A 17,693-nucleotide genomic window follows, 5' to 3' on the forward strand; every position below is an offset into this window, starting at 1 on the left:
TGTAGCTGGAACCAGGTGTCCAGATGCTGTCTCTATGTGTGTCTCTACATGGACTTCCTCCATATTGACCTTATTCTCAGGCCCACACCTAATCAGTTTATCAACCCCTAGAGGCTCCAGCAAAAGCCCCAGAAAGCCTGGGTCATGTGGTCATCCCTGAACCATCACTGTGGCCAGGCAAATGGGGCACTTTGATTGGCTAAGCTTGAGTCATATGATCATCTCTGCACTTCAGAGGTAGGATCAGCCCAGGCTGAACCACAAGGGCTGAAAGTGGGAAGGACTGTTCCCCACATTCCTTCGAGGAGTTATTAGCACCAAAAGACCAGGTGTATTAGGTAGGACAAAGGTTCTGTAATAGAGATACATAATGGCTGAAACGAGGTGGAATTTCATACTTCCCTGATATAACTCCAGATTCAAGTAGTCCCGGGCTGATCCAGCTAGTCCTGATGTGGGGGTCCCTGGCAGCTGAGCATTTGTTATCTGCATTGGAAGTAAAATTGTTAAAACACGACCATATTTGCAACTGTCCTGGCTGCTTACAAACAAGTGCCACTCTAACACCCACTGCTAGCACCAGCCTCTCTCCGTGGCATTATGGAAACTGTCAGGTTAGTTTATGCAAGTTGATGGCAAAGGAAATCTTTAAATCTTGCCAAAGTTTTAGAATTTCATGAAGTTGATGAGAGTGATGTTGGAGAAATCCTGAGGTCTAGCACATTGGCTGACAAATCGAGGCTCTGTCTGGCTGGGTTGGCCCCGTCTAAAGAGTGAAAAATGATGACATAGTGCTTCAGAAGAAAGTCATTTGAATGTCATAGCACTCAGTGGTATGAAGGACACAGGGGTACATGCATGATGAAGTCTTTGAGTAGTTACTGCTGGGAAGGGCCTAGTAAAGACCATCAGGCAATTTTGTGGGGAAAAACATGCCTCCTCAAATTAACTTTTTTGCATTCTAAGTATTAGCATATTAATCTAAGAATTAGCATATTATCCTAAATTTTGTTGCATGGCACATAAAATATAGGTATTTTCATAGCTTTACTTAAAAAAAAAAGACAATTCCAATTAAACATTTTTTTTCTCCAATTACTAAGAAATGTGGATTCCCAGTTGCAAGAGTATTTGTGGTCAAAGTGGCCTTTTTCTTGGGATAATGAGGCCTCCAGAATGGGTCCAATATCTGTCTGGCTCACCAGACCCAGGGGTGCTGTGTGGATAGGGTACTGTGTGCTTTTATTCCTAAGATGGAGTCTAGAACAGGGCTTGGCTCAATGAATGTGTAGTGAATGAACAAATGAGTGAATGAGTGAATGGAGGATCCTAGTGATGCCTGGCTGGTCCTAAGCCAGCTGGTCTGGGACCCCTTAAGGGACACTCCTGGCACTAAACAGAAGCCCCCTGACCCTACGGTGCTCAAACTTGCCTGGAGCTAAGCAGGGCTGCCTGTCACCTTCTCTCTGCTGGAAATCAGAGGACTTGCAGGAAGCCCAGGGGCTTCTCACTGCTCTGCCCTGCCCATCACTGACCCCCACTCTGAAATGGGCTGCCCCTACCCCTTTTCCTTGGCCTGCCTTTCTGCAGCAGGGCTCTGAACACCCGCCAAGACCTTTGCAAGAAATGGCTTGTTCACATTCACCTGGGTAGGGGCCCAATTCACAGAAGCCTGGAGTGGGAGAGCAGTCGCAGCCATACAGACCTCTGCAGCACTGGAGGGTTTTAATTCCTTGTAACAAGCCTGCAAGGTGGGCAACCTCCACTCCCTCTGTAGAAATGAGAAACTAAGAGTGGGCATGGAGCTTCCCAAGGCCACGCCGTTGGCATGGGGCAGAACTAGGAAGAGTGGTCCCCTCTGGTTTTCCGTCTCGCTCCTCTGGGTACTGACTAAGCGTGCCCTCCCTTCTCTGAGCCCCTAATTTTCTCCTCTGCAAATAGATAAGAGTCTCTACCTCACAGATCCAAATGCACAGAATCTGGCACATAGTAAGTGTTCAATAAATGCTGGCTGTGTACTCGCTAATGAGAGACCTGCTGCACACCCCACACTCTGCTGGGACTCAGAAGATGCACTGTGCAAGAACCTCAGGATCTTTCATTCTCAAGGAGGCAGGACTGTAGCCTGGGTGAGCTCAGGCTGAGCTCTCAGAGGAGTATTTGGACACACCTGAATCCTGCTCTGCACTTCCCTGCTCCAGGTACTTCATCTCCTGAGCCTTAGTTTCCTGGCATGAGTAAGGGGGTTATTGAAATGGGGATGTCTGCCTAATGAGGTGGACGGCTTGGTGAAATGCTCCCTTGTATTGTATAGAGTGAGCCAATGATTCGTCTGTTTCCTAAGGGCACAGGACTCTATCTTGGGATAGATCCCTCCCCTTTCCCACTCTTTCTCCCTAGGCAGGAGTCATTGTATCCTTTTGGCCTTTGAGAAAATCAAGGGGGAGCTCAAGGCTCAAGGCCACACAGATGCAGAACTGGGTCTTAAGACTCCTGGGGAGGAGGAAGACTATCCGAGATTCAAATGCCTTTGATGGTCAGTTGAGTGATTTAAATGTGGGTATAGAACAATAGGTAGTGGTAGAGCTCCATGAATTTAGATTCCTTAAAGGTATTTCTACTCCAAAAGTTTCAAACACTTTGTTCTTTTAAACCCAGCAGACTGGATTCCACCTCCAAGCTGCACGTTTGAGACCTGTGTCTACTGGGCATCTGTGTCACACAGTGGGCCCACTCCTTCTTCGTCCTCTTCCCTGCATCTGGGTAAGGGTGACAAGCAGGTTCTCACCAGTATCTCCTGGATGCTGGCTCTGCTGGCAGTGACCCCTGATCAGTTCCTGATTCTCACCTGAGAAACTCCATGCCCTCCCAGCCAGCACCACTCAGAGCAGTCTCGGGATGGTGAAGCCCACAGACAGGTGGCCCTTACTCATAAGCCTGCCTGCTTTAATCAGGAGAAAATCACTATTCAGATTTCAGCTCACAGGCCACTTCCTCCAGGAAGCCTTCTCTGAATTCCTTGGCAGAACCAGGCCATTATACTTCATGCCTGTGCTTCACAGCTTGTTTTTCATAGGTAACTTTACATAGCAACCCAGAGTCTAACCTAATGTCTGACCCACAGTGGGCACTCAATAAATATGCATGGAATAGGTGAATAAATTCACCTGCTGTGTGACTTTGGACAGTGACTTCACCTCCCTAGACCTGGATTCTCTTGTCTGTAAAATGAGTTGTGATGAAGGAGCATTCAGAGAATGCATGAAGTATGAGGCTTAATAATGGCTCACAAAGCTATCCAGGTCCCACTCCCTGGAACCTGTGAATATTCCCGTCTATGGCAAAAGGAGCGGGAAATCCTTGCAGATGCCATTAAGGGTCTTGCGATGGGGAGATTATCCTGGATTATCCAGGTGGCCCCAATGTAACCACAAGGGTCCTTATGAAAAGAGGCAAGATGCTCAAAGGAGACGTGACAACAAAATCAATTATTTTCTTGTCTTTTCTAGCTTCTGGAAGTCAACAAGGGATCACAAGCCACAAAATGCAAGTGGCCTCCAGAAGCAAGAAAAGGCCAGGAATAGATTCTTCCCCTAGAACCTCCAGAAGGAGCCAGCCCTGCCAACACCTTGATCTTAGCCCAGGTGAGACTGATTTCGGACTTCTGACCTCCAGACTGTAAAGAATTCATTTGTGTTGTTTTAAGCCACTAGATTTGTAGTCAATTATTACAGCAGCCCTAGGAAACTACTACATGAAAAACATCTGATGCACAGTAGGTGCTCAGAAATGGCAGTCACCAGTATTTGGATCTTACATGGTCTCCTTCCCCTACGGGGGCCTCCTCTTCTTGCCACCCACTGGTGTTCCTGGTGCTGGGCCTCCTCCTAGGTTCTCCCCCAGGAGCAGGTTAGGGCAGGTAGGGCAGGAGACAGGACCATGCTAGGAGCTAGGCATCAAAGCTCCCCGGTGACTTGGGGATTAGTGAGTTCCTGTATCAAACCTCAGTTTCAACCTGGATGGGTGAAAGGAACCACTCCCACACACCCAGAATTTAACCTAAAATGCTAACAGCATTCATTGCATGCCAGCCTCTGGGCTAAATGCTTCATACACCCTACCTCATTTAATCTTCTCAGTAACCCTAGGAAATAGGAATTACTACTTTCCCATTTTACAGATGAGGAAACCGAGACTCTGCAAGATATGTGGTTTGCCCAAAGCCACCCAGCTTGGCACAAAGGAGCCAGATTTAGAAACCAAGTCTATCTCTGCTTCAAGCTAGATTAAAACAACACAGTTCACATCTCGATCTATCTTCTGTCTGCTCATATTGTTCACCCTGGAAGACGGGTGGCTGTGCTTGGTGGGAAGGGCTTGCGTGCAAGTCTCGACTCTGTCCCTTTAGCCTGAAAACCAAGATAGGTTACTTCACCACTCTACACCTCATGAGCAAAATGTGATGAGCCTGCTTAAGAGGAGCTACAGGATCAAATAAAACAATGTATAGAAAGGGTTACAATCATCTGGTACCTACCAAGATATAAGGGCACTTTACCTACCAACCCTGCTGCCTTATTTTACAGATGAGGAGACTGAGGTTTGATACAGGAACTCCTGAGTCTGAAGCTCTGATGCCCTGACCACCCTTCCCCTCCACAGGACCAACAGACCCAGAGGCTAGGTGAGGGTGGGAGGCTTCCTGAGCAGGTGGCTGCAGGCTTTTTGCCTGAGCTGTGGTGAGTCGAAGCCTTGGAGTGGCAGTTGTCAGGGACTCTGTAAGTTAATAGTTCCATTCATTCACTCATTCATTCAACACTTCTCAGCTTAAAATCTGCCAATAGTTTCCTTCCCATAGCAGCACTAGAACTGCATCCAAATTCCTCCCCAGGCTCTCTCTGTAGCCCTGAAGACCCTGGTATCCATTATATTATGGCTTTGCCTTCAGCATACCCACTACTTGTCCCCTTGCTCATTGCGCAGTGAGCTCTTTCCTGCCTCAGGTCCTTTGCACTTGCTCTTCCCTCTACCAGGGATGCTCTACTTTCCTGAGGTTCCTTCCTGCTATTCAGTTCTCTGCTCTGGTAGGCCTCCTACTCACACTCCCAACTAAGTAGCTGCTATCCTCTCACTTCACTATCTTATTCCTAGCACTTATCACTCCTTGCAATTATCTTCTTTTCATATGTAAGCATTTGTTTGCTGTCTGTCTCTTGCCCTGGTCGGACAACAAAGCAGGGACCACTTATTTCTATTGATTCCCCAGCTCTCAGCAAGGTGCCAGGTGCCCAGTAAGTGAAGACATTTATGTCTGGCCTATTGAGTTTAGAAGTCGAAATGTTTCAAGAGAAGGTCACAGTGAGGACTAATGATGGGGTGAGGGTGGAAGCCCGGCCTAGCTACCAGACCAGAGACTGGAAGCATCTGAGAGCAGGATGCCGATCCAAATCCTCTGACCGAGGTATCAGCCGTGACGACACCCCAGCCCTCGTCCCGCGGCATTTCCAAGCTCAAGGCGGAGAGTGAGAGTCCTTGAGGGCTCCACCAGGACCCCACAGCCAAGCCTCCCTCCCGCAAGGCTCGCGGTCGGGCGCGGGGGACGCTCAGGGGGGGCGCGCGGACCGCCAGGGGGTGCTGTCGGGGCGCTCACGGCCCACCTGGCGCCCGGGGCCGCGAGCTAGCGCAGCCAGGCCGCCCGGGAACTTTTTTCCTCCCGCTCTCGCTCTCATTCTCCCCCCGCGCGTCGCCCGCCCGCTCGCTCTTCCTGTGCCGAAGGGATCGCGTTTACCCGCGGACACCAGGCAGACCCGGCCGGGTGAGCGGCCAGGACACAGTCCCAGCGCCGCCGACTCTCCGCGCCCCGGGGCGCCGCCCCCGCCCGCGGCTGGGCTGGGTGAAGCGAGTTGGAGAGCGAGGCGGCGGCGAGGTCTAGAGGCGAGCGGAGCAGGCCGCCCTGCGGGCAGCCTGAGCGCCGGCGCGAGGAGGGGACTGCCGCGGCCCACCCTCCTTCCTGCCTGGCCGTGGGCCAGTCGGGCCGCGGCGCCCTGACCCCCAATGGCCTACCGGGCCTCCGGGCCGCTAAGTCACAGCGCCAGACACAGAGCTCCCGAGTGAGCGCCGAGGTGAGCAGCGAGTGCCAGGGCGCGGGGTATGGGGGGGAAGGGGACGCGAGGTGTCGGGATCCGAGGTCGGGTGAGGAATGGGGGCGCATTTGGGGGCGAGCAAGCGTTGGGCCGGCAAGTAGGGGTCCGCGGGGCCATTGCTTTGTGTGGCGTAGGGGGTGCGCGAGGTCATCAGATGACCGTCTGGGGAGCTGCAGGGTGGGGGCGCCGTGCGCCACGGAAGAGGGTCTTTAGGAACATTTGTGAGGCTGGCTGGGTCGGTTCGTGGCGTGGGGGCGCCAGGAGCGCTGGTCGAGCGTGGCCGGGGGCTCTGCGCCAGCTGGAGCGCGGAGTGTTTGCCGTGCGTGGGGTGGGGACGTGGTGGGCATTCGCCTGGCGCTGAGAGCAGAGCTTTGTGAGTGCGTCGGTGCGTGGGGGGCGGGGAGCCGATGTCTCCATGTGGGACTTGGGGTCTAGCGTGGGCCATGGCGTGAGAGCCAGGGCCGCGAGGGGCCGGGAGGGCCTGTGTGGGGAGATGGGGTGCGAGGGGCTCAACAAGGCACCCCGCGCGGGCAGCGGCTCCCGGGCCTGTGTGCAGGCCCCGTGACCCGGCAGGAAGCGGCCCCAGAGGCCCGGAGAGCTCCGACGCAGGCCCCAGGGCTCGCGGGCCTTTCAGAGGGTGACATTACGGTCGGGGGCGTCGGACACGCGACCTTCGTGTCCCCCGGACAGTGACGCGCCGGCCAGTTCATGGACCCCTCGCCTTGGAGGCAGGGGACCCGGGAGACGGACTTGGGGGCCGAGCGCCAGGCGTCGTCGTTGAGTGCGGTGGGGTCGAGGGAGTGGCAGGACATGGTAGTGACATTTGGAGCCTTGGTCGCGACGAGGGGCGGAGGGGAAGCGAAACATCAGCTAGGCCTAAGGCCGCTGAGGCCCCAGCTTCCTGGGGCGCCAGTTTTCTCAGTGAGGGGTTTCCTTCTTGGGGCTGTTGGTCCTCAAATCCACGCCAGGGGCGGGAGCGGTACGCTCCTCTTGGGAGCCCCGGGTAGAGGGAGCGCTGGTCTTTCGACTCTGAATCGATAAACCAGTGTAACAATGCGCTATTGGGGGGTGGGATAGGGGGGATGCTGGGGGAGGGGAGGCAGCGCTCCTGAATGGCGGACCCGAGCTCAGAGCTTCTCGGCTCGCAACACTCCCTCCCGTAGCGCCTGCCCGGTGGTTTCGGCAGGCTCTGATTCAAGGACCCACGCGGGACCGCACGCTTCCCTCCCACCCAAAGTGTTCCTCTCCACCCCCCCCCCCCCCGCGCCTTATTTGTCTTCCAACGCACAGTGTGTTGAGGATTCAAGGGCATTACATCTGGTTGCAATCCAGTTTCATGCCACTGCTGGGCTGTTAAGACCTTGCGCTGACGTCAGACCAGGGAAACTACTTTTTATTTTATCTTTTTTTAGTAGTCTGCTGCCCTGGGAGGGGGGAAGGGGTGGCGGGTGGGTTAGGGGCGCTCTGATGTGGAGGCGCCAGTGCCAGGGGAGCCCCAGGCTGGGGGCTGTGCTTCTCTCCTTCTAATCCATCCTGCATATGGACCTGGCTCTGCCTGGGGTCAGGCTCACCCTAGGTAGGTGCATCCCTCGGTGCAGACTGAGTGGAGGCCTCTCCCAACCGACCACACAGCTGCGTTTCCATAGGCTTCCCTAGACATGGCCCTCTCCATCTGGAAGCTGGAAAGAAATCTAGTTCCCCACCCCTCCCCCTTGACAACAAAGGGGTGTATGAGTCCCAGGAGGAAATCTTTAGGAGCAAGTAGAAGTGGCCTTTGGGGTGACACAGAGGAGTAGACAGAGACATTTGGTTCTGGGGGAGGCTCAACCCAAAAATTCTGGCAAAGGCCTTGGAAAGAAGGAAAATGTATCAAGGGGTGACCCAGGCCCCAGAAACCAACTGTGGAGTGGGCTACATAAGACTTTTCTCAACAGCCAGCCCCCCCCCCCTCTCTGGCTTCCTAAACAGAGGGAGCTCAACTCTCTCCAAAGCCCTCTTTCTCTCTTACTGGACCAAGACGGCCTCACAGGCAGGGCCCTTGTCTTATTCCTCTGTTAAAGGTCCAAGTCTGGACCAATGGTTTTCAAACTCTTGGTGGTGACCTGTAGTAAGAAATGCATTGTAGGTCACAATGCCATTCACTCCCACTGTATGTAACTGAAATAAAAGTTTAATGAACTAACTCTTCTACTTTGTCAGTTGATCTGATATTTTTCTGTTCTAGTCTATTTGATTTTTTTTAAAATTGCTGGTTACAACTCACGAAATTGACTTCATAATTCACTAATGGGTCATATCCAGAGTTTGAAAAAACAGGCCTAGAAAATGAATCTGGCTTCCATTCATTCAACAAACACTAAGAGGCCCTAGAAAATTTTCTTTTTTTAATTACTCATGTAACACATGGATTTTTCTCATTGTGAAAAAATGCAAAAACTCCAGAAGTATATAGAGTTAAAAGTCCCCTTTGCACTCCCCACCCTCTTCACAGGTAACCTCAGTTAACAGTTCGAGCATGTCCTTCCAGGTATTTTGCTGCCCACTTACATATGCATCTATCATACAAATACTTAGTTTTCTTTTTCCCAAAATGAGAACATACCTCGGGCTCAGGCTCTTATTCTTCAACTTCCTTTTCCATTTGTCCCTGTGAGGTCATAGGATGAGGCGCTTCAGGACAAGGCTTTGGGTTGACTTCTGGTTCCACCACGTACTCAATGAGTTATTTACCTCTCGTACCTCAGTGTCCCAATCTGTACAATGGGGATAATAACTGTCCCAGCCTCACAGGACTGTAGTGAAGATTTAATGAGTTAATCCATATAAACATATATGGAACCCTACATGTCCCTAGAAATGCCAGTTGCCACCACCGTCATTATTATTACTGTTCTGTTTCCATGGCAGCCCATGTATGCCCCATGTTGCTTTTTTTTTTTAACAAAGGACAGAGATTTCTTCTTTTTCTTTTTTTTTTTTAAGATTTTTATTGGGGAATTGGGGGAAGGGGAACAGACAAGTTGCTGTCCTTTTGTTCCTCAGTCTAGTTGTGGAGGACGTTGCTTCACTGGCCCAAGTTGGCACCATCATTGTGCTCCTCCCAGGTGAGACAGATCAGTCGCCGGCTTCTGGACGGCCGCTCACGCTGGCTGCTGGCCGCTCACGCTGGCTGCTGGCTACACACGGTAGCCCACGGTAGCCCATGGCAACCCACTGCAGCAGGGGCTGCAGCCTACGTCATTGCCAGCTACTCACAGCAGCCCAGCTCCTGGTTGAACTGCAGCATCTAAGCTGTAGAGGGCAGTGTCACTGGCCCTCATATGTGGGATCCGAACCAGGGCCCTCTGGCGTCCCAAGCCAGCTCTTAACCAACGCGCCACTCGGCCGGCCTGCACCTCGTTGCTTTTAATAGCTGCCTGTGGCTGTGGCATGGATATTTCTCTGCCCCTCTGATGTGTGGCTCTGCAGGGAGGGAGTAGGTGGAGGCGTGTGCACAGCAGTGTGTGATGGGCAGCTTCCGTGGGAGAGGCCCAAGGACTTGCGGGTCCCAAGGGAGCAAATATTTTCCAGGGACCCACTGTGCTTAATGCAGCTGCCTCCAAGAGATCACAGCCCAGTAGGTAAGACCCAGATAATACCCGAGGGGACCAGCTTTGTCATGGGAGCTTGTGCCAGGGCACAGGCCGGAAACAGGTCCCCCTGTGAAAGCACCGGTCAGGTGTTATTGGGATGATGAGGGAAAGCGTAGGGCAGCATCTTTGGTTAAGACTTGCCCAAGGGAAGAAGAGCAGAGGGAGATGGTGTATGGTTCAGTTCCGAGATGGGTGGGACACACAACCTGAGCTTTAGGATTCAGGGGCAAGTGTGCCCAGTCTTGGCCAGAGTTGGGGCTTTGTGGAGGTGGGGGCTTCATGGAAGAGGGGGCTTGGAGCAGGTGCTTTAAGCACAGGTAGGCAAGAATGAGAGGGGCATTCCTGGCAGAGGGAACATACCAGCATGTCTTTGGAGGCTGAAATGGACGTGGCCTGTCTACCATGGCCTAGAAGGGTGGCATTGGCCCAGAAGGAATGGTAGCAGAAGAGGCTGAGCTGTTGCTGGGGCCTCCTCGCCTCCATCCTGTCCCCTCCCAGCGTGGGCCGCGCCAACAGACCGATCTTTCTCAACCACAGCAGATACTTCCAAGGGCTCAGGCTGTCTTCTGGATAAAGGTGCAGCCTTGTAGTCCTTCCCATGCTGCAGGGGCCCTTTCTGGCGTCTTGCACATGCTCTGCCCCCATTCAATCCCCTTCCCCTCCTGCCATAGCACAGCCCTCCTTCCCAGGGTCAGCCACATATATCCCTGTGTCTGTGTTTGCTTGTCCTGTTCCTTCCTCCTAGGATGCCCTTCACCTTCCTCCCTGTCTCCCAAGACCAAAACAGACATCCTGTCTCCCCCTGCTCTGATGCCAAGGCAGAATGAGTCATCTCCCTTTGTCTATACCCTTGGCATAGTGTTTATCATGGAATTATCAGTAATTCTGTTAGTGTCTCTGTCCTCCCCATGAAGCTGGAGCATCTAGGCCTGAAAGCAACCCCCACCCTCACCCTCCCAGCCCCAGCGCCATGAGCGAGGCCTGGAACACGGAGACGCTCAGAAATGCTTTCTGGCAGTAAGGGCCAGGTAAACTGGGCAGGTGAGAGCCGATGACATCGTGTCTGTGGGCCCCTGAGATCCTTAGCAGCAACAGGTGGGATCTGCTGGTCAGGGGCCTCTGTTCTGTCTGACTTAAGAGGAAACAAGGGAGGCCAGAGCAGGGGTCCGGCTCCCCCAGGCTGCTCTCTGGCGGGCTGAGGAGAAACTGGCTTATCCTGTTTCCTGTGGGATTGAGGAGATGGTTGAGCCAGAGCTGTGCCCTGTACCTGGGTGGGCCACTGGGGATCTGAGACTGGAATGTGACACCAGGGAGGGGGTAGGGAAGGTGGGCCAGGGGCTAGAAGCACAGACTGGGGCTTAGCTGGCAAAAGAGATATTTTGCTCTATTGGTTCTTGTGAAGTGTGTGTGTGTGTGTGTGTGTGTGTGTGTGTGTGGTGGAGGACACAGAGAGAAGAGGTTGGGGGTGGGGAGAGGGAGAGGGAGATGAGGTAGGAGAAGAGGGAAAGGGAGCAGAGGGAGGATGGGGAGAGGGGGAGAGAGGGAGACAGGTGGGGTAGGGGATGAGAAATACATGAGAAAGAGTGAGAGAAATGTTCTTGTTGCTGAATAGCATGCTTAGTATTGGGAAAGAAATATCCAAGAGTACTAGGGTTCCTGTGACACTGGACGTTCATTCATTCATTCATTCATTCATCCAACTGTCCCTCCATTCAGCAGACATTCCCTCCGTGTTTTCTCCCCTCAGCCCTGGGTGCACTCTGGCCCCAGAGATGGATGTGCTTCTGGTCTGGCCTGCCAGGCCCTCCCAGTCTCTGGGCCAGGTAGACAGTGAACATCTAGTTTTTGCACAAAGTGATCAGGCTTAGGAAAGAAGGCACCCAGGATGCTGTGGAGGGGCAGGAGTGAGTCCTGTGAGGGAGGAACAGATGTAGCAGGGCCTTGTGTGTGTGTGTGTGTGTGTGTGTGTGTGTGTGTGTGTGGATGGGGGGGACTAGGGAGCCACTGGTTAGGAATTTTAAGGGTGTGGAGCCTGGGCTAGTTGGGGGCATCTCCGCTCTCCTCTTGGGCCTCAATCTCACCTGTAAATTAAGAAGGCTTAACTGTTTGGGCTGAGAAAATAGGGGATCCAGTAGAGAGGGCTGACAGAATAGGGGCAGAGGGCTTGCTCAGAGTGTGAACAGGCCCCAAGCTGGGGTTCTCCAGGGAGGATGGGCAGGCTCCAGGGCAGCTCTTTCCTTGGAGACTGCGCCGGCCCACATGGCAGTATGGTGGGAGAAACACTGGGCTTGGAATCAGGAAGAGGTTTAGTTCTAACTGCTGCTTCAGGCAAGTCACTTTCCTCTCCGAGCATCAGTTTCGTCTTCTATCAAAACGAGAACATTAAGTGCTGTTAAGCATTAAATGTGACGATGCTGTTGGCATGGAAAGCATGGAGGCCCTGAGCTAGGGGCCATCAAGACAGGCTTTGGGGTTAGGCCAGCCCGGGTTCGAATCCAGGTACCTGCTGTCCTCTCTGAAGCGCCATGTCCCCACTTTAAAATGGGCATAAGCACAGGCCCCTCCTAGTTACCCGCAGCATATATGGCTGTTACTCTTATTGCCAAAGGACTTTGTATGAGGAGGAGATCACTGTTCTTCCTCCTTTCCCCTTCATGCCAGGTTGCTTCTCCACCTTTCCTGAGGTAACGCTAGCTAAAGCAATGTTTCTTGTCCACCCTGGTTGAGGCAGATGGATTGAGTGGGTCTTTGTTACACAGTGAGGCAGGTAAGAATGATAGTTTTCTGGCCAGTTTCTGTTTTCAAAGGGGGCTTTGCCCCAGTGGTGTGGGTGGACCCGGAGAAAGCATCCAGGAACTTAGGACTTTGGCAGCAGTATAACCACAAAGCCATTCATTTGTTCATTCATTCATTCATAAATCGCATTGCACACCAGGGTGCTGGGAACACAGCCATCAGTGTGATGCATTCTAATACAGCATAGCGAATAAGCACATGTGTTTTCTGGTTCAGCTGCCTGAGTTCAGATCCCAGCTCGGCCCGTTCCTAACTCGGGCAAGTTACTTATTTCCTTTACTCAGTTTCCTCATCTGTAAAATGGGGGAAATGATAGCACCTACCTGATAGGGTTGTTGGGAGAATTAGTGAGTTAATGCAGGTAAAATATTTAAACAGTGCCTGGTACATGACAAGTGCTCGAGACTGGTTCCTTCCCCCATCATCATTTTTATTCCTGCCCTGAAGACTCACAGACCAGCTTGGTGCTGAGGGAAGTCAGTCCCAGCCAGGGCTTTCCTGAGAGGGATGACACCTGGGAAGGGGTGGCAGCGCTCCAAGCCAAGCGCCTGCCCGGGCTGGCCAACTTCTTGAATCAGCACTCCTAGCCACCGCCTGGCCTCGTCGGACCTTTCCACGGGGACCTGAGCCCGCTCTCTGTAACGGGAACTCAGTTGGTGAGAGTCAGACCTGACGGTGGGGAGGCCCTGCGAGGGCCTTATTCACCCAGAAAGGCCTAACTCTGCCTGGCACCAGGCAGGCTTCAGACTTAAAGATTTTTAGTATCAAGTATTGAAGCTGTTTTTTATTAACATCCTCAATTGCCAGAAGCCACCAGGCCATATCTGGGTGTCCTTAGGCAGGTCCCTCCATCTCTCTGAGCCTCTATTTCTTCATCGATCAAATAGTAAAAATAATAGTACCTACTTCAGTTTTGTTTTTAAGAGGATTTAATGAGATGATGCCTCCAATGCACTTAGCTGTACTTGGCACTTAGCAAAGTGCTGAATAAATGGTGCCTGTGAGTAAAATAATTCTCAGAAAATGTAAATGTAAATTAAAAATCGCCTGAAAGATTTGTTCTTGGGGCTACAGCTCCTTAGAGATGTGAAGTTGTAAACCTTCACTAACCCTATAGGACAAAGAATTATTACAAGGACTGGATAAATATTCAGGTCCAGAGAAGTTTAGCTACCGTAACAAAATCACACAGTAATCCAGAGTCAAGTAGGGAAGGGGGAACCACACTGGGTTTTGGTGCTGTGCTCTCTGATGCTTTGATAGTTATTCCTTCAGCAAATAGTTATGTGCAGTCAGCACAGATATGTAGCTGAGGTCACATGGATGTCTTCCGGAAGCTTCTTGTCTGACAGAGAAAATGAAATATATACATAATTATAATAAGAGGTAAAATAAAAATCACTGGGGGAGGAGAGGGAGGAGCCATGCATTCATTCATTTGGGGGTTGGGGAGCCCTCTGTGTCAGGCCTTAGAGCAGTGGTTCTCATGGTCCAAATGTCCCAAGGGACAAAATCCTCAAGAGACATTTGGACTGTGTCTGGAGACATTTTGATTGTCTCAATAGGGGAGGTGTTGGCACCTAGTAGGTCGAGGCCAGGGATATTGCTAACACCTACGATGCATAGGACAGTCTCCACAACAAATTATCTGGCCCAAAATGTCAACAGTACTGGGGGGTTGAGAAACCTTGCCCTGGAGAAACAGTAGTGACCAAGGGGACGCCACCCCTGTCCTTTTGAAGCCTACAGTCTGGTAGGTGAGCCAACATTAAAGAAATAATTGCATATCGGCGGATTTAACTGTAATTGTGTTGCCAGCTAAGTAGATAAGGTGCAGAGTGTGGGAAGAGGCTTTCCACTCCAGGGAGGGGAGGCCTTGTGGGGTCTTAACAGGTAGAGGGCACAGCCCAAGCAAGGTGTTTGGTGGGAAGGGCAGACACCTGGTGTGTCTGAGGAGAGCAGAAAGTGACCCAGCCTCAGGGGCTTCTAGAGGTAGGGAGAAGATAAAGGCTGGAGGACCTCTCACGTTACCTTCTTTGAGGAAACTACAACTCCCAAGCATGCTGTGTTCTAGGGGACAGAGCTGAGGGGGCCTGCAGAGGTCTGGTGGATGGGAGAGAGTGCTGCCCTCCTGTGGGGCCCCAGCCTCTGCCCCTTCTCTCATTTGCATCCCTCTGATAGGTGAAGAAGAGAAGCAGGAAAGAGAGAAAGAGAAGAAGAACAATATTTTCATTTCAAACACAGATAGGAGTGGGGGAGGTGGGGAGGAATCCAGTTTAGGATACCTTTGAGACAAGCACAGAAAATCCCCATCGTGGCCCTAAATAGCACTAAAAACAGACGTTTTGCGAAATCAGACTTAATTGAGTGGCGCTCTCTTCTTGAGTCCGGCAGGATGTGGACGGAGCTGGCTTTCTTCCCTTGGGGTGACATTGTCCCCTGGGGCCCTGCCCTGGCTAATTAAACATAGAGGCTCTGGTCTCCTGGGTAGGAGCCGAGCCTGGGGAAGTCAGCTTGGCAGCCCTTGGCTTTAGCCTGAGCATTCCAGAGGGCCAGAGATGGTGACTGGGGGGTGCCTGGCGGCAGGGTCAGATGGGTGGAAGCAGAGGTGGGAGAGGCCTGGTTCCTCTAATAAGTGAATGCCTGTCTCTTGATGCTGAAAGGGATCATGGAGAAAAGCTATCCTTTAATGAGTGCCTGCTATTATGCTGGGCATTGGGTGGTCCTCTCTAAGCCTTATTAACTGCCCTATACAGAATGTCAAGGAAACTGAAGCTCAGAGAGGTTAAGTGACCTGCTTGAGGTCACACAGCAATCAAGTGGCAAAGTTGAGATTGGAGACTACATCTGCTGGGCTTCAAAGCCAAGTCCTGCCTGCTGCTCACTCACCTCCTCATGATGGTCACCCATCCATTCAGCAGATAATCACTGACTCTAAATTTCTAGGGCTTGGAATCAGAAATGAGCTTGAATTCTGACCGAGGCAGTTTTAGTCTCTGTGGCTCTCTTGGAGCCTCCTGTCAATTGTCAAGTGGGCATAATCATTCCTTTATCCTAAAGTTGCTGTAAGAGTTAACCTCTGCGCTGAAGGGGACTGGAAGGGGAAGAAGGAGGCCCCAGAGGCTCAGGGAAGGAGATTAGGACCTGCCCAGTCCACCCAATGTTGTAGGGCACACAGTAAAAGTGCTCTGAGTAGAGGGAGCTGGTGAGATTGTGGTATCTCTGTGCAGTATCAGTATTGGGTTTCTTTATTTGAACAGGGAGAGGGCAGCCCCCCTCTGCAGGTAGAGAAGGTGGTGTGGAATGTGGGTGTTTATTTTTCTTTGCCTGTGAAAGCCTTCTTTCACCTTAGGCTGATAGGGCTTCCTAAGATATTGCAGAGGGAGATCTGCCCGGGATGAGCACTGACAGGATACCCACCAAGTGAGGCCCCAATGCAGCCTGTAAGCCCTTATCCCGGAGGCTGGGATACCTAGGAACCCCCATAAAGAGTGAGGGGTGCATGAGGGCCATGAAACCAGGGTGTCCCTCTGTCTCCTCCAATTCAGTCATCCTGGTCCTATTCATTTCCTTATCTCCTGGCAGCCAGTGGGTTGCTGGGAAGTCAGGAGCAGCCTTCCTAATGGACAAACAAAACAAAACAAAACAAAACAAAACAGGAGAGGGGAGGTTGGCTGGGCCTCTCTGGCTCCCCTCCCCCTGCCCCAGCCCCTGGCTGAAGCACCTCTCCTGCTCTACCCAGCTGGCACCCTACATTCTGAGAGGCAGTGGGGGGACTGCAAAGCCATTCTGGTCAGGCCACTTTGGCTGGGCGTCCCTTGCACTGGGGAGGTGGATTCGAGGAACGATGGAAAGATGGGGTGGCTGAGAGTCAGGACTTGCTGGAATGGCTGTTGCCTCCTTTCCTTCAGCTGGCTGGGAAGGCCGCTAGGAAAGGAAGCCAGGTCGGCAGGTAGCAGAGAAAGACATCGGATCCAGAGGGAGCAGAGAAAGCAAACAAACAGGGCTTTGTGTGGCTGCAGATTGGCAGCTCAGAAGGGAAGCCAGGCCTGTGGTAGTGGGGAGGGGGAGGGAGGCCAGGCCATTGCTTTTGGCCAGCGATAAGCGGCTGGAGCAGCCCAGGCTGGGCGGCCAGCGAATAGGGAGTGCCACTCTATGTGGGCAGGCATGTGGAGTCACAGCCTGGCTGAGGCCCAGTTCTGCCACTTCACTCCCTTAACAGATCTGGGCTGGTTTGCCCACCGAACCTGGGCAGTCACGCGTATAGAAGACTCATGAAGATTGTCATCTAGCCCAGCAGTGTGAGCTCCCATCCTACCCTTGTTTCCCATTGTTGCTGGGAGGACGCAGGGTAAGGGGATCAGATCAGGGTCTGCAGGGGAGCTGCTAGCTTAGCTGGGTCTCCTGGAAGGGCAGGAATGGCTACTCAGAGCTGTGGGCACTTTGGGGGCTCTGATGGCAGCCATGCTGAGAGGGAAACAGGTTCATTCTGTCCAGTAAGACACCTGGGATGTAGGTGCGTAGAGGCTGGCATCTCAGGACCCTAGGCCTGGGAAACAAAACATCCTCACTTCATTGAGGATGGAGGTGCACTGAAGGGGGGAAGGGACAGAGCCGGGAAGGCAGGGCCTTCTTGCGGAGAGGGTGAGGAGCCATCTTGTGGGGGGGAGGGTGTCAAATTCTGGATCCTAGCGAGAGCAGTCCTGCTTAGTGGGATAACTGTCAGGCCAGGCACGCAGGCAGCTCGATCTTAGCCTCCGGGACCATTTCCTCTCCTCTCCCCGACCTCGAGAGGGAGCGGTGAGAGGGCAAACTCCGGAGCTTCCTGCCCGCCCCCTCCACTCCCGCGGCGCCCACCATCTTGGTCACGCCGGGGCCTCCTCCGCGCGGTTGGATCAGACAAGCCTAGGCCGGTAGGCCCGCCCGCGACGCCGAGGGGGGCGGGGCGGGGCGCGGCGCGGCGCTCCCGTCGCCATGGCAGCGCCCCGTCCCGGCGTGCTCCGCGGGGCTGCAGAGCCGGGCTGCCGAGGCCCCGCCCCTTCGCCGAACCAGGGTCTTTCCGGGAACCCGGGGCTGTGGGCGGCGGCAACCAATCCCGCGCTGCAGCCCGCGGCACTTCCGG

General features: G+C 53.0%; 1 protein-coding gene across 5 annotated transcripts in view; it reads left to right on the forward strand.

The window, feature by feature from the left end:
- The first annotated feature begins 5,660 nt into the window (after positions 1–5,660).
- The window catches only part of RAI1 (retinoic acid induced 1), a 122,580-nt gene continuing 110,547 nt past the window's right edge, over positions 5,661–17,693 (forward strand). For 4 of the 5 annotated variants that reach the window (XM_019656638.1, XM_019656639.1, XM_019656640.1 and 1 more), the window contains exon 1: positions 5,661–6,122. The gene's annotated coding sequence lies outside the window, so the exon portion shown is untranslated. The remainder of the gene's footprint in view (positions 6,123–17,693) is intronic. The other variant, XM_019656642.1, reaches the window with a different exon arrangement.

This window comes from Hipposideros armiger, unplaced genomic scaffold, assembly GCF_001890085.2.
Source record: "Hipposideros armiger isolate ML-2016 unplaced genomic scaffold, ASM189008v1 scaffold_264, whole genome shotgun sequence".
Taxonomy (NCBI): domain Eukaryota; kingdom Metazoa; phylum Chordata; class Mammalia; order Chiroptera; family Hipposideridae; genus Hipposideros; species Hipposideros armiger.